We start from the raw sequence: 15,026 nt of genomic DNA on the forward strand, positions 1-15,026 counted from the left end.
GGAGTTTTAACTAAGCAAGCTATTTTTCTACCATGCTTGTATTTAGAAAGAGGCAGCTCCAGCCGTGGAGAATTTGCAGACTGAGAGGTTGCTGTCCGAGGAAGTGCTGCCCCAGGGACATTGCAGAGTCATGCAGAGCTCGCAGCTCTGCCAGAAAGACAAAGGATCTCTTTGGCCCTGTTCAGCTGCTAAGAAGCTCTTCTTGGGTTATCTTCCAGAAAAGTTCTTTGCTTTTGAAATCGTGCTAATCTAAACCAGAGTGGTTTAACCTGAGCAGTGATTGGAGACTGTTGTGGCCCATTGTGGACTGCATCTCTAAGTACTGAGCTGTGTGGCTGTATGAGGAAACAGCACCGTTCCTCTCAGGAAGTTGTTATGGCTGGCAGCATTTGGTTGTACTAATGACTAAGTACTGTGTGAGAAGCTCAGCTTTTTGTGTAAGATGGCCAAACAAACATTCCTTGAAGTTTTCAGGAAAAGGGAAGTACTGGAGGGAAGCGTAGATGAGATGAGGGCCACCAGCCAAATGTTCTGACCTAACCTCTGAATGCACACAACATATCTTCCTTGCACTAAGCAGGCTGCTATCATGCAGCTGAATGTAACTTTCTAAGTCTCTCTAACAACACCTACTGAAATAAGACTCACTGGAATTTGCTCTTCTACACTGAAAATCAGGACTGCAGTGTGGTGGGGAAAAACTTCCTGCCATCATTTACCTCAAGCTCTGACACTGAAAGTAAGTAAGAAAGTAAGAAAGAAGGAAAGTTCTTTAATCCTGTTATGGCAAGTTATTTTTTATTTTTATTTTTTAAATATATGTATATCTTAGTATTTCAGGTATAAACCTTATTATGTAAAGTGAATAGACAATTTGATACAGCTGCTGCAAGGAGCCTTTGATTTTAATTTCTTAATTTCCCTAAATTCAAATAGTATAATGATCATGAAGTAGACAAGAGCATGCATAGTTATTGCACATACACATTTGCTCAGAATACAGAATAGACATTTTCATTAATTCAGTTTTTAAAAATGTACAGCACATGTATTATTCATTTATGATATATTATTAAAAACTAACATGGCAAAGTTGAGTTATAGTTCATATGAGAGTTCCATTTTTTTGTTGTTGTTTTGTTTTCCTTATTACCTAAAATCCTTACTTTATTTTTATTAATTAATTCTTTTTCATATTCCAGCTCTTCTAATATCAGCTATGTCTGATGGGTGGGGAAAAATTCCAGTTTTACATCAACCTTTAAAGACTAACTCAAAATTCAAAACTTCATAATTAAAATTTGAATTGAAATAATAATCAAAACAAACAAACAAAGAAAACCCTCCCTTCTTCTTAATCATTAAGAAGGTAAAAACATTTTCTTAATCTGTTGAGAAATGCTAGAAGACATCTACAGGGCTTGTTCATATAAGTTATCTTGTAGAAAGGATTAACTAGACAACACACTTTTTCAACTCTTATCCACTATCTAGATGATTTGATGTTGAAGTTTTGCAGCTATATATATATATATATCAATTTATACATATATATCCATATATGTTTACACATAAATATATGTAAAAAAGTGGAGCATATGGGTTGCATGCTACCACTCTCATTAGCATGAAAAATTGTAAGGAAGAGCAGCAGTGTCAGTCCTGGGTCTGTACAGTTTATTCCAGCACAGAATATAAATCATCTATGTAAGCTGGGAAATATAGAAGGAGGTATATAACTGAGACATAGAAAGTGAAGACAAATTCCTCATTGCATAAGTTCTCAATGCAGGAATTTGCTATTTCCCTGTCCTAGGGAGCATGCTGCTTGCTCACCTAGAAAGTGTCTTAGCTGCACTTGCTTTGCTCTCCATACTTACATTTGTTACTTACTAAATTTATAAGATTTTAGAGATTGTGTTATTTCAATGTCTAAAGTAACACGTATCTCTCCCCTTTAGGAGAGAAGGAATGAGAGGGAACAAGTAATTGCCTACATTTAAAGCAGTGAAACAGAATGGAGATAAACACAGAAGCAAATAGGAGGCAGCTTTACAGAGGGAACTAACAGAGTGTTATGCATTGCACAAGTTCTGCAACATGCATCTCAGCAGAAAAAGTAAGTCTCTTCTGTATTCTCCATTAGGAGATACAGTATAACTCCTGAGAATGAAGATTATTATTCTCTAACACTTCAAATTTGAGTTAGCATCATGTTCTAATACATGTTTTTGTGACAACTGTATTACTTAAATTATCTTTTTTTTTTTTCTTTTTTTTTTTTTTTCCTGTTGAACTGCTTATCTAGAAGTCATAAACTATGGAAAAAGCAAAATTATGTATCTTTGAATATACACTTCATTAAAATATTTCCTAAAATTTATTTCAACTACCACATGCATTTTGTACTAGAAAAGAAACAACAAAACCTTCCATGTAATTTGGGGAATGAAACGTATCCACACTGCCTTCTGGCTGTTAGTGTCTGTTCAAGCATACAATAGTTATAGATAGTTGTTATTAAAACCTGGCTCAGCCTGTCCCCTGACTCAGAGAACAACCCCACCCAAGCCCAGGACAGCTGCCTTTGCCCAGTGCTGCTGCTGAGCCTGGAGAGGTCAGGGCGGGTGGCGAGCGCCTTCCTGCAGCACAGGAGCCTGGGCTGGGCACCTCCTAATGCTGGGCAGGGGCTGAGGCCCCCAGCTGTGCTATGCCTGATTCACTGGTGGTGACAGGAAGATGTGGAACTGGTTCATAAATAATTCCTGTCCATCCCTCTTATTAAAACTTTTTTTTTTTTTTTTTTTTTCATCGAGAAGAGAGGAGAGGACAGGAGAGGAGAGAAATTAAAGAAATACATCCTTCCACTTGTCTATATAAGGCATGCATGCTGGCATCCCTTTTGAATCTTACAACCTGTGACAGAAGCTAGGCAGAAGGGAAGGACCAGGTACATGTGCACACGAAAGACATGGAAAGGTGATGGCAAGGTCAGTCTTGAGGTCTGGAGACAATTTCATGGCCCTGTGGACACAAGTCATTGGATGGATTCACAGGAGGGGCAAAGAAGTTGGCAAGATTAGAACAACTGGCAGGGATTTCAGATGCTTATTCAGGCCTGCTCCAGGGCTAGACGTGTGTCCAAGGTGTCAGGGAACATCACAGTGAACAACAAAAAACTTGGTTCCTAAAAACTACTAAATCAGTTGAGTTATAGTGTAACTTTTTAGTTAATAAACTAATTGAAAAACATTAGGGAAATTAATGTTCTAAGAAAGTGGTAAAACTTTTATGTGTCAAACACTCACTGTAACTCTCAGAACAACATAACCAGGCTGGAAATGGCAAGGAAGAAAGGAAACTATTACTTTCTGAGAAAGTAAGCTTAAGCTTTGATGAGGAGATTAACATGAAAGATTTGCAGTACTGGTTTTTTGAAGAAGTGAAAGGGATGTGATCCCCAAGACGTTCCCTATAATTCTGCAGTTCCTTATCTATGCACTTTGTGTGGTTTGCAAAACCACTCAGTGTCTAAGTGAACATGCAATTTACCTTGTTTCTCAGAATCAAGAGCATTATGCCAGATGTCCGTATGTAGGAATTTCACAGATAAAATCTCCTGCTACTATTATTCCAGAAAAAATAATCATCTTGGAATGCTCAGCATTAGTCTGGCAGTATCTCAGACACCTGGGATCTGTGGACAGTAACAATATATAAATTCATTTTGCAGCAGATAAGAATCAGTTCAGAATGAATGTGTTTACTGATGAAGAGAAAAAGTCCTGTGGTTGCTAACTCTACCTAGAAAAACATGCAACATACATATTTAAGTTTAAAACATCTGGAGTCCTAGGTGAACAATAAAGACTGAAAAACAAAGAGAGAAAAGAAGAATATGGTACATCACTTTTACCTTTTCCTGAGCTTTCAGTTTGTATGAAATAATTCCCTTTTGAACATCAGCTCCAGAGGGCTTGCTGCTGACCAACGCAATGTCCCCTGATTGACTGTCAGCCAAGAAATGTCCAGGCTTTGTGGTCTCTGATGTTTTATTTGCCCTGTACTGGGTGGGAGAAGCAGAGCTGCTGTAGAGCTAGTTAGTTCTCTACTCACCTAAGATGTCCCCCATGCACAATAAGTCCACACCTGTTATTTATTGCAGCTCTTCTATGCCACTTACCACTTTCCAACTCTCCCAAGTGCTTCATAAACATAAAGTAAGCCTCAGGATTTAGAAACTGGGAAACCAAGGAAGGGGTTCAGTGTCAAAGCACACCACATCTCAGTGCAGGCTTTCCACATGATTCCTCTAAGTGTTCTCAGCTCTTTTGCAGGTCTTCCTAACCAGCTCCTTTCACTATTTGCTTCCAATATCAGGTCTGATGCCTGCAGTACAAAAAGCAACATGTGCTTTCTGTGAAAAACAATTCTACAAACTAACCTTAATAAAAGCTTGACATTCTGGGAGAACACACAAGAGAACTCTAAAGCTTCTTAATGAAAACCAGCACATACAGATTCATGGAAACTATGCTGAAGAGAAGCTTTCTGCAGTGGTTGCCAGCTCCCAATCTGACGGGAATGTACAACACACAACCCTCCATTTTTGCTCTAGTACAAACTGCCTCAATCCCAATTTCCAAATTAATGAAAAATCAAATGACAGTGTAACTCTTTACCAGGTGCTTTGTCTAAGATAAAAATAATTACACAGAGGACAAAAATAATAAAAAATAATAACTTTCCTCACTTACTGTTTACATATATATAATCTACGACAAAGGATATTTTTTTCTCTGCAAAGTTGTATTGGTAAATCTACCAATGATGTAGATTTTTTTTTCTTCCAAAAAATTCCTTGTGGAATTTGACAGTGGTTTAAGGACTATTATGTGAAGTTCAAGCTAAATGTGCACCAACTAAATTCACACAGCTTTGCACTGAGTCTTAGTACATTAGTAAAGTTTACAAACTTGTACTGATCTATCCTGCAAGCAGCCAGACCTTAGCTGCTGTAGGCATGGGAGTAGACCGTTTTTTTTCTTTTTAAACCAAAATAGACCTCTGTGATTTTTGACCTAGGAAATCACCGTTACGACGCAGTTGTCTGTCAATTTTTTACTTAAGGGAGAGGCTTGCAACTAAATGGCAAGAATTTGTTTCTGAATACTATCTGGCAAGAAGAGAAACCTACTAAGACAACAATGGAGTAACATCCTATTTGTAAACAGAAGTTGAGTCTGATAATCATCTGTATGAGTTAATAAGCTTTCCATTGAGACCTTTTCCATTTCATGGACGAAATAAAATGTATTTGTTTAACCATCTTATACTGAAAATGCAGGAAACAGATCAAAAGGAAATATACATTCTCTTAATCCCAAAATAGCAGTTGACTTGCACGTTTTTTTTTTTTTTTTTTTTTTTTTTTCCCTAATGTTCCTTTCAGTCCTATTGGATTTCCAATTTAGTTCTGACTTCACTCCCCAGTCCTGGACAGATGCTCTTATGTGTGCTTAGAAATAGAATGAAGATGAAAACAAATATTTTGTATAACCAGAAAGAATATTAAAAAAAAAAAAAAAGTTATACTCTAGAGTTGCTATTCTGAGTATTGAAATATCTATATAAATAATTGTTATACATTCTTCAGGTATTATATTATCATTGCCTGAGCTCCCATGCACCACAAGCCACTTGATCATTAATACTACATCTTAACATTCTCTTCAGTGAATCAAATTAAGCAAGTTCACATCTCCATCAAATGTAATCACTTAATCAGCCCTTCCAAACTTTCAATATTTTTATGCAAGTGTAACAATGAGAACTGGAGTTATTATTTCAGAAATGGTCCTATTAATGCTGCGAAAAGTTCCTTCTGCAAGCCCTACTCATGTACGGAAGATAATAATTTCTTTTTTTTTTTTTTTCTTCCAAATAGTATTGGGTCTTCACATTCCGTAAGAAATGCCAAATCTTTTTCAGCATCACACTTTATGTTAGAGTATTATCGCACTATAAATGTGATCTACATTGAGTGCTGACTACTCTGCTTCTAAATCATGCATTTGGCTATGTTTTCTCAGAGACTATGGAAGAAAAAATCATCTCCCCTTAATAATATTTTCATGTGTTGGAGAAGAATTCCCTTAAGCCACAGAAGTCTGTATGCTGAACACAGTTTTGTTTGAAATATGAACTGGTCATTTAGGTATTTTGGCTTTGGTTTTAAAAATACAGGCTAGGATATGACAATTCAAGTTCTGTGGGAATTCACTTCATAGAGAGGGTAGGGCTGATAGGCCTTTTGGCTGTCTTATTGCTGTAAAAAAAAAAAAAAAGACGTTTTGGATGAATTGGGTTTCCTAAGCATGGCAGCTTTCATGCCTTATCTCCCCAATACTGCTGTTGCAATCCAGATCAAACTCTAGTTCCATTCTCTGCTAATATCCTGAAATAAATGAAAATAGAAAGTGACTTCAAAATTATGACTGAGAATTTTCTATCGATCCTGACTTCTAATGGCCTCCTTACCACATGGTATATGTGTTGAAATATTTCAATACAACTACTGTTATTAACTCTATTTGTAGTTTATATAACCACTCTATGTTGTTAAAACAACTGTTATTTTTAAATGATGATGTATAGCAACCACATTTAAAGCATCATCACAACTTACAGATTTAGCAATATATTTCCCAGAAATAGGTTCTTTAGTAAACTTTTTCTAAGTATACAGGCTTGGAAAACTTAAAATAAACTCAAAATTCACCAGATCAGCAAGGTTTGACATACTTGACTATGAAGAAAATTTCTTCCATTAAAATTAAACATAAGCATGTTCTGATAACCAATAACCAATTTTAAGAAATCATTGGTATAGAACTGTCTTCTAACACAAAGACCTGTTCTAGCTTACTGCTTTTGATAACTTGAAATTATTACTGAATAATTATTGTATTATTTGAAAATGTCAGTGTAGACCACATCAAGTTAGAAGGTCCAACTCCTTAAACTTATAAAGGATATATTACTGAACCATAAAAAGTAAATTCAGAAGGATTAATTGCAATTCTGTTATCTTAACTTCTCCATTAGGAATCTTTGGAAAGAGCTAAAAGGATTTTCACAGTCAAGACTCTCATTGAGTCCTTATGCAAACATAGTTTACAATTCCTCACTGCTTCTGGATTAGGACATTAGAGATCTTAGTTAAATATGCAGATCTGCCAGAGATAAGATTATGGGTAAGTCATTCAATCTTTTTCAGTTTCTTGGCTCTAATAGAAAAGCTAGTATTTTTGTTTTTCTGACAATTGTTTATCTCTTTTGCCCATGAACTTCTTGAAGACAGAGAGTGACTCTTATCATGTGCTTGCACAATACCTTAAACAACAGGGTTTTGAGTTTTATCCAAGCCTTAAATATAATGTAATAAAATCAATAACTAGGATTTTGCAATAGTGTTAGTTAGTTACTGCAGCTCCTTTTGAAAATGAAATGCTCATGCCATAGACAAAGAATTCTGTTTTGGACAATTTGGCAATTATGCTAAACATGTTTTCCAGTTTTAACAAAAGGAATATTGTTTATATGCAGTTTTGAAAGCTTTAGCTTTCTTTGAAATAGCTTTCCATAATATTTTTATCAGTTTAGTGCAAAACACAGTATTTAATATCAAAGGTAATCAGCTGAAGCAACCCCTGCTGTCTTTACACAGAAGTACTTTGCAGTTTTCAGTGTTTTGATTTTTGGATGAATAACTTCTTATTCCTTTTATCCTCTGTGGTACTTTGAACAGTATGCAAACATATAAAGAACTTGGCTTGAGACATTTATTTCATTTTTTTTTTCTTTTAAATAAGGATAGGCATTGGAGAATGTATCTACAGTTCAGCATTCATCTTCAAAAACAAACAGATGCCCTATTTCAAAGACTATTTAATTTTTTATTTTTAAATAAAAAAGGAGTTGTTTGTGAACAATAGGGGATATAATGGGGCCTAGTTTCATCTGAAGTTGTGTCTTGCAGTTGGATTTGCTGAATGTCAATAGGGTTTAGTGTCTCATGGATGCTTTTCCAGTAGCTAGGTCATCTGTAGCCAGACTCTCCTGTGTTGATACTTAGATATCTGTTGAGGAATCAGTTTACACTGTACCCTTTCCTTGATCTGGGACAGACAGACCATACACCCTCTTTAGTCTGTAGAATCTGCATTATTTCTGAGAATACTAAGCCCTACTCAAATGTGGCTGAAACTGTGTTGCTGATAGAGGCCTGCAGTTGGGGATGGGAAGAAATTCCTATGTATACATGCCATGTAATTTCATAAGCCTCAATATTTTTGGACAAGAGACTAAAGTTGAAGAAATAGCTTCGTAGATCTTCTGGCTAATATAGTTGAGGCATCGACCAAAGGAGCTCAAGAGACAGCATCCAACCCACTTTCCAACAGCTGGCTCAGCTGATAGCCATGTACCTACCATGCCAGTTAGGGGGGGCAGCCACTGAAATCCTAGCGCTTGGCCTATACTCCCAGTTTACAGTACTGTGCTTTGTAGAAACAGAAACTGAACTTGGCCACAAAACCTCCAGCTTCTGATCAGTGAGTATATATAAATGGCACAATGAGAATCTGTTTGTCCACCACTTCTGAAGCAAATACCAGAAAAGCCCATTCCAAGAAACAAAACAAAACAAACCCCCTCCTTTCCCTTAGCAGAAAGGAATGACCTCTCTGCTCAGATACCAAAAAGGAAGTATGGTCATTTAAAATTTGTTTTACTTGTTCTTTGGCTACCATGCAGTTTGACTACTACAGGGTGGCAGCTTCCAGTAATTTTTAACCAGTTTAACTACATCACTGTAAAAGTGGATACGTATACAAATACAAACTGCAGATTTGTCCCTCACATCATTTAATAACAGGGCTATAATGATAGGAGTCCTTAGGAGTCGGACTCAATGATCCTTGTGGCTCCCTTCCAACACAGGATATTCCATGGTTCTATGACACAATTCCAGTTAGTAATAAAAATTTGCTTCCTCAATCTCTGATTTGATGTCTCTGCAATGGAACCCAAATGTTCTGAACACTTGTTTTTATGAGGCAATGACCATCAAATGTGGTAGACAAGGACTTTGAAATCTATCAGAACAAATGAAGTTTTATGCCAAGGAAGAAAACTAGTTTTGGTACCAGCTGTTAAAAATGAATTGTGTCTGTCCGTGATTTTATCATGACTCTACTTCACAAAAGGATGCATGTGTACACTTGCCCAACTTTATTTTGCTTTTTTTGCATCTGTTTTTGATACTTTCACAGAGACCACTGTACCGAATATGTACAAAACAAAATCCAGACTGTTATTGTCAGCTAAAACTATGTTTAGCAAACATGAAATAAAATTTAACTGTTAGGGAAGAGGTCCTTTGCTACAGTCTCCTTTTTTACCAATCACATGGCTTAAATACAAACATGTTGATGATACAGTAGGAAATGATCAGCTCTCTGTTCTCAAATTATTCCCAAACTGTTGATTTCAAATTATATATAGGTACTACCTAGCAAACTTTATGAAGATTAATTGATAAATCATTAGGTAACAAACAATGTCATTTTCAATGTTTGTCTGTAACATAATTATCCTTATAGTCCTTAATAATCCTCATAATCCTCGATAATCCTTATGGTTTTCAAAATAATAATAATAAAAAAATCAGGATCTATTACTGAATATGAAAAAAATTCTATTTAAAGCCTTTCATCAGCACTTAGTTGGTTACAAAGAAATTTCACTTCCTCCAGAAATGATGGGTAATCTCTAGTCATGAATAGGAAATAATTTTTCGTTGGTGACTTGGGTGTAGAACCAGATGCTTTATCTCTTAAACAGTGGATCCCCAACCACCAGTGAAATACAAAACCTGTTACTGGTATTAGAGAATAAGGACAGACTTGATCTGAAAGTCGTGATGTCATGAGGTAAAAAAAGATCCAGTATTGAAAACTAGAGTATAAACATATGTCATTTATTAGTTATAAATTTCCTTCTCCTTTTCTAAATATCCAGGAAATACATGACAAACAGTAGCAATATACTCCATAGAATTGCTAAACAAATCTCCATGAAAAGCATTGCATTGCTTTCACGGACTATATGGCACTGGGGGATGTTTTAACAACACGAAGGCACTCATTTTAGAAGTCATATGGAAAACGTTTATGGACTTTATTCCTTCTGATTAATGCAGCAATTATCACAATAATCACAAGCTTTCAGGCTGATACGAAGAATCAATATGTTCAAAAAAAAAAAAAAAAAAAAAAAAAAAAGGCAGCAAGCACAGCTGCATTATATAAAGAAACACCAGGAGTCAATAAGGGAGTGGACTTCTCTGCAGAAGGCTTCCCAAGCCTACAGGGCCCTTGGGTGGGAAGCAACCACATGTCCTGGTGTGGCTGCTTCTGCGCTTCTACGATTGGTGAAGAGAGATGATCAGAACAACTAATACAGGCAAAAAAAAAAAAGTAAGATTTATGGAGTTTTAACTTCTAAGGCTAAAGGTAAAAAAAAAATTAAAAATATATATACATTTTTGTTTTCAAAAAGCCTTTGTTGTAGAGGTAGCAACTGAGACACTTATTATGTAGGAATTATAACAACTGAGCTATATTGTATACTCAATTCAAAGTGATTTCATTGAAAATATCATCATTTTCTGGAGATGGCATATATGTTCTTTGAATAAGTGAAATGATGCAAGGCTAAAAGGTATATTCTCTTTTAACAGTGGAATGCATCTATATCAAAATTTCCACCTTTTATATATATATGTTAAAGTTTTGCTAAGGGTCTTTAAAAATATTTATTGGGAAGTACTTTAGTATTCTTCTGCCTGTGAAGACAGAAGTTTCAAATAAAAAGAACAGTCTAGAAAGAAGTTATGTCTTACACATTTAATGTCCGGGGAATGAAGTCACTCCTTTCCAGATCCCACTCCTTGGGCCTAAAAGGCCTTAGAATATAAATGCATAAAAATAGCTATACATGTATAAGCATAGGCTCAATTCTCCACCCAATTCTGTCTCCCATCTTTGGCAGTAATCAAGCCCAGATGTCACAGAAGAAAACTTAAAATGCAGACATGGGATCATCTCTTCCTTAAGTCTTGCAGACCCTAATAATCAAAGACTGTATTCACACTACAAGTATGTCATTTTATATCGTGTCCCCTCATTTTCTTTTCTAATTGATCTTTTCAGGTCATAGCATACCAATGTAATATTATTTAAAGAAGTAGTAGTAGTAGTATTTAAAAGGATTGAAAAGAATCACTGAGGGAGGAAAAAAGCTTAATTAGTGAGTTGTGGCAGTTACAAGAGAATTGGAAAAAACTGGAGGACCGAAAGACTTTACTGAATTTGAGACTACATCATACAGGAGAGGCACCACAAGCAGGACAGGAATTTGAATGCAGGAATAAGGCAGCCAGCCTAGAAGTGTAACTGAAAGTGGGATTTGAAAACATGCAGGAGAAGGAAAGTAGGTCCGCTTCTCTACGCATTGGACAAAGTCACAGAGCCTCACAGAAAAATTTCATCCACCACTACTCCACACATAGGATCTTCTCTGGCTCATGCAAAGAAGATGCATATATGAACATATATATCAGTACATAAACTCTAAAATATGTATTGTAAATTTAGATGCTGAACACATAACAATCTGAAATGCAATTTTAATTTATCACAAAAAAAACAGATCAAAGTAGACAGTAACTGTTCCTGAGCTGGAAATAAAAGATGTAAAAGTTTTATTTAGTACCAAGAGAGAATATGCTGTACATACAGACTTAAAGGATTTCAAGGAAATTAGGGCTATCTTTAGCATTTCTATTTTAACTCTGCATTCCAAAAATATATATTTGGCAATCATTAGAACTAGTACTCTCAACATGGGATTTACTCAAACACTGTCAACCAGATCCAGGTCAACCAGATGTTATTAGCATTTTCAAGATTCATTTAAAGAATTTCCCTCTGTAAAAGAAAATGTAACCTTGTGAACAACAAGTGCCTGAGATAAATTATGGAGTATTTGTATTATGGGAGTAGAGACTTTTGTTTAGCGCTGTTCTCATAAAACATGTGCTTAGCTACACATAAATATAAAAATGGTTTTACCAGGTAATAATAAATGTAGCTATTCTACAAGCTAGAAAGATATATATACACTGTTCTTCCATTTAACAGTATGGCACTTTGAAAGATAACTATGTAAAATAAATAATTAAAGATTGTGCTTTTCAATGCCTCAGTTTAATAAAAAGCAGTCACACAATTCTTTTAAGAATTCAAACTGTGTTTTGGTTTCTTTAAATGTTGCATGCTTTGAAACTCAAAGTAGTGATGCGTTTTTAATTGCACAATTAAAATAATTTTTCGTTGTTCTAAATGGGTTAGTTTTAAAACTACTTGCCAACTGAAAAAAAATATTTCTGCACAACAGTTATCTGATGTCACACTTCTAGACAATGACTTTATCATGTTGTCCTGTTTCAAATGTTTACTGAACACAGTCACCTTTTTGAAATTATGCACTGAAAAGAATTTATCCTTCTCTTCTGTAAACTTCAGAGGCTTTCTCTTAGTAAATCTGCAGCAAAAATCCTTTTATGTATTAATAAAATTCAGCTCCAGTTCACAATACAACACTTGAGGTGTTTGAAATTAAGAATGCATTCCATATTTTTTGCCTACATTTTTATGTAGGCAAAATGGAATATAAGGGCAAACCTAACTAGGTGTGTCGTTAGAAATTTGTTCTAACTCAGATGCACTGATGGAAGAACACAGCTAAAACTTAGCCCTAGAGAAATGGATAGGATTGATAAGCAGTTCAGCCACTGAAGTTATTTCACATCATTTTCCACAACAAATTTATTCACAGAACAAAATTTATTTCACTTACTGAATGCTTTTTTCTTAATTTCCTAAAGAAACCCTTTGTGGTTTAAGAAAATATGTCCACCTATATTTTTTTTCCTGTTTCAAAGAAAAAATGAGGTAGTTCTATTTCCCTCATAAATTATGTCCGATGATTTAAGAAAAGAGAGGGTGCGAAGCACAATGGCTATTTTCCTTAATCCACAGTGGCAAAAGAAAGAAGCTAGATGAAATTTGGAATTTTCAGTAGTTCTGATATGAAGCAACACATTAGAAATTGTAAATCCAGCTCAAAAAAAAAAAAAAGTATCAGAAACTCCCCCATGCACTGCTTTAGAAATGTGTTGTGTTTCTTGGCATCTGTTGCAACTGTGTGAAGTTATCAATGCCTGTCCTGAAGCTGTAGGTTTGTTGCAAGGAACACAGAGGGACAGAAGCAAAAGATTCATTATAAAACCATATTATTTTGGTCATTTTCTTATATGATTATTCCTATTTTGGTGGTTAAAACTTCACATACTCTTAAACAAGCTCTTCACTATTTCAAACCATGTCTCCAAAAGCCTGTCATGCGTAATTATGCGTATGCCTATACGCATAATTCTTTGCTTTGAATGTTCAGATTGGTCTTTCAGAACAAACCATTTACTATCCATTGGGTACAAGTTTATTAAAAAGATGCCTACTAACAAGTTAATAGTAATTATTTATCTAATGATTGCTTAGATATCTATCACTTATCTTTTTATATAGTCAGGTCTCCAGAACTGAAACTACACTTTATTTTGCAGTAATTAGTCACACTTTATTTTGCAGTAATTTTGCAGCATACACACTGAGTGACCAACCCTCACTTGAGCCTCTTTGTAATGTTAAAATACAAAGTGAATGAAAAACAGCAAGCTAGTAAGAGGTCTCTAGGGAACACTGTTCCTGTTTAAATGCATAAGAAAGTAACAGCTTCATGAAAATTGGTACTAATCTAATAATGTGATGAAACTAATTCTACACTATATTTCTTAATGGAGACTTTTTCCTCTCTTCTAACCTTGTTTGCACAGAAAACTTTTTGCCTGTCTATTAAATTTACTGAAACTGGCCAACAGGTTCAAAAGTTACTAGCTGGATTACTGACAGAGAGACACAGCAGGATTTCCTTAGGAAATGAGGCTAATAAGATTGTTTAAAAATATCCAAAGTGGATTATGTCTTATTTTCAGTTTTCATGCTATGAAATTAAATAAAATGTTTACAGAACTGAGCCTTTTTCACACTTTATGTTTTTACTTTTTATTCTCATTTCATAGGAATAGTTTCAATTTCCCTCCTGAGTTTATTTATTCTAAAATTGTCAACTTGCAATTTCCTAGTTGTACTAAACCTTTAAAAATTACATTTAACATTTATGTTGCTTACTTTCCTATATAAATAGATCAAACATTAAAATTCAGTTTCAATATATATATTTCCATTTATATTGTTTTACTATAAAGGTTCCACAGGCAAAATTTATTTTGGGCTGGAATAGCTGATTTTCCTGTCATAAAATGCTAAAACACAGTTCAATATATGCTGACTTATGCTATTTTGGATATAAGATTCATTTTCAGGTAGCCTTTAATCATCGGGATATTTACTAAAATGTGGAAAAAATAACTGGCTTCAGCCATGTTTCTATTGTTATTTGTAGTTCAACACATACTGTTCTTGTCAATGTCTTTTGTTACAACCTTAATTACCTAATGGACAGCATTAGGTTCTCAAACATGCCAAACACTTCAGAATGTTTTAATTAAATTGAGTACAGGGGCACTTCCTTTTTGCCTACTCTGTTGTGATTTAGCCAAAATACACATTTAATACCGTCAGGTTTCCATCATAAATCATTTCCTTTAACATTGCAATTTTATTTGTACTGTTCTTTGAACTTCCTTTAAATTCTTCAAATGTTTTTAGTATGCTTTTTTTTTTTTTTTACCAGAACTAAACTTGATTTTCTGACTATGATCTTGTCAGCACAAGAAAGAAAATTATTCTTTATTTTTCATTAATATTGCAATATCTGAG

The 15,026-nt window shown here is 34.9% G+C and overlaps 1 protein-coding gene and 1 long non-coding RNA gene across 2 annotated transcripts in view; one reads left to right on the forward strand and one right to left on the reverse strand.

The window, feature by feature from the left end:
* The window catches only part of NT5DC1 (5'-nucleotidase domain containing 1), a 146,933-nt gene that overhangs the window by 27,358 nt on the left and 104,549 nt on the right, over positions 1-15,026 (reverse strand). The gene's annotated exons all lie outside the window — the stretch shown is intronic.
* On the forward strand, positions 53-5,410 carry LOC106018870 (uncharacterized). The gene is made up of 3 exons (XR_001193290.5): positions 53-739; positions 1,962-2,119; positions 4,381-5,410. It is a non-coding gene; the product is annotated as an uncharacterized lncRNA (long non-coding RNA).

This window comes from Anas platyrhynchos, chromosome 3, assembly GCF_047663525.1.
Source record: "Anas platyrhynchos isolate ZD024472 breed Pekin duck chromosome 3, IASCAAS_PekinDuck_T2T, whole genome shotgun sequence".
In the NCBI taxonomy this organism is placed as follows: domain Eukaryota; kingdom Metazoa; phylum Chordata; class Aves; order Anseriformes; family Anatidae; genus Anas; species Anas platyrhynchos.